Below are 2,537 nucleotides of genomic sequence, written 5' to 3' on the forward strand. Positions count from 1 at the left end.
GGTGGGGGTGGTAGGGGGAGGGACACTGGGGGGGGGGGGGGGCGGGGAGGCTGAGATCGGAGCATTTGGGTCCAGGGGAGGAACCAGACCTTATGGCTGCAGGCAAGTGCTAGAGGGTAAAAGCTGGGAGGGAAGGAGAAGGGGCTCTGTGGACCAGGCTCTTCCTGGCTTCAGAATTATTGGTGCACAGGTGGGCCATCTCTCCTGGAGCTGCTGGTGGCTTCCCTGAGCCTCAGACCCAGACAGCCCACGGGACAAGACCTTCAAGCCTGCCCCTCATCTGCCGTGAGCTAGGAAGAAGTTCACCAGTCCCACTCCCTGTTTCACCAAAGGAGAAATATGCCCAGAGAGGTTTAGAGAGTGGCTCGGGACCACACTGGGGAACAGGACACAGCTGATCTCCCAGAAGGGCTTTGTCTATACCCTTTATTCTCCCGGTTTGGAGGCAGCTCTGCCTGGGAAGGCCATAGACTATCGGGCACCCAATCCATCCCAACACCTTTAGAGAGTATTTACTGCTGATCCCTGCACCACCCCCGACCCTGCTCCCCTCATTCTGTTCCCATGCCAGCTCCTGAATATCTGTATATTTGAACGCCCAGGTGCCATGTTAGAAAATTCAGCTGCATACCCAAGAGTGTAAGGGAATGCATTTTGTGCAGAAGACATTTCTGTCAGGCATTGTCAGGTGATGTTTCGTTTAAGCTCTAACTCACCCCTAAAATAAAGGGGAATGATGATAGCCAGCCAAGCAAGGCCTGACTCATAGTGGTGGACACATCCAGCCTCCCCCACCCAATCGACGGCAGGCTGCACTCAACAGTCTCTTCAGGGGGCTGCGTTTCCCTTGGCCCTGGGTGTGGGTTTTACAAGACTGTGTCTTTCATGATATCACAGCCTAACCATGCGAAAAGTGTTCAGACTCCTCTTGCTCATTAGTCTGAGAAAAAGGAAAGTTACAGAGGACTGGTTTGGGAAAGTTAAAAGACAAGCAAGATTGTTTTCCGGGGGAGATGATGCTGGCTGCAGCCTCCAAACATTCACTAAGTCCCTTCTGTGTTCAGGCCTTTGTGTGGGGGTTAGGTGATGATAGAGTTATTTTCCTCGCTTCACAGATAGTCGAACTAGAACCCAGACGAGTCACTTGTCATGTAAGCAGTTAAGTGAAAGGCCGGCTCTCAAATTCAGGTCATCTAACCATCACCACTGACTGAGCATCAAGTGTGCCCGGCATGCCATGTGCACATTCTTTCAGCTTCCCCACAGGGCAAGGTATATACTCAGAATGTGCCCATTTTACGGACGAGGAAAACTGAGGTGAAGGGACTCACCCTAGGTCACACAGCAGCTTAGTCTGTGGCAGATCGGGGTTTCAGGGCTGGTCAGTACATGCTGTTGGCCAAATGCATGACACTCTAGGGGTAGCTCCAGAAGTGATGGCTTTTACTCTGTGCTACCAGGCCACAAACTGCATCCACACTGGAGACCCAAGAAGGAGGATGGGGTCAGCTTGTAAAGAACCTTGAACGCCAAGCCAAGAACCCTCTCCAATCACATTTGGAACAGAGTCATATATAAATTAACAGAAAGGAAAATTCTGAGACAAGTGGAATTTGTTCTGTTGCTGATGGGAGGCAGGGACAGGTTTTTGTTGTGGGCTTTATTACATTTGGCAACAGTACTTCAAATAAGAGAGGACCTGGACTGGGAAGGGTCAGTGTTTCTTACTGACCTTGGCTGTGAAGGCAAAGGAAGCTGTCTCTGGTGTTCTGAGCCCGTGAAGGGGCTTTGGCTGCCGCCTTTGACTCCCCCCTAGAGATTTCTGGGCCTTGACATTTAATCTGCTGTGTCTACGGAGGAGAGAAGGGGGCCTCTGCCTCACAGGGCAGCCCTAAAAGTGAAGCTGGGGTTTTCCTGGGCATTTTCTCCCTGACACCATTGGAGGCCACTCTGGTGACAGGAACACACAGCACCAGATAGGGTTATCAGGGAGCCTGGGTAGGAGTGAGGGAGCCCTGGGTTGGGATCTGGCTCTACCCCTTATATGCTGCATGCTTGGCCAGGGTAGGGACTGACAGAGGGGACAGATGTCAACTCCCTTTTGTGGCTGAAAACTTTCAGCTTAGTGAGGACTAAGGGCGGCTGAGGACCCAAGCAGCACCCTCCTAGAGCTAGAAGGCACCTTGACACGCATTATTCCCGATGCAACTAGGAACCCCCAAGGTTGGCACTACTTTTCCCCGTTACAGGTGATGAACCTCAAGTTCAGAAACGTTAAGCAACCTGCTCAGGGTCGTGAGTCTGTCAAGTAGTAGAGTCAAGATTTGCACCAGGTCTGTTTTGTACCAAGGCCCCAAACTAACTGTTAGGAATCTTGTAACGAGTCGTGTTTTCTTTTTTGCTTTGGCCGCTGGGAACCTCAAAGTCAAATTTGAGATTACTTTTAACAATTGTACTGAGTCAACTACTTGACTCTGACTTCAGTCTAGCTTTCTGCTTTAATCTTTACCCCGATCTGTTTATTTTTTACTTTATTG

Source organism: Panthera leo, chromosome D4, assembly GCF_018350215.1.
Source record: "Panthera leo isolate Ple1 chromosome D4, P.leo_Ple1_pat1.1, whole genome shotgun sequence".
NCBI classification, from domain to species: domain Eukaryota; kingdom Metazoa; phylum Chordata; class Mammalia; order Carnivora; family Felidae; genus Panthera; species Panthera leo.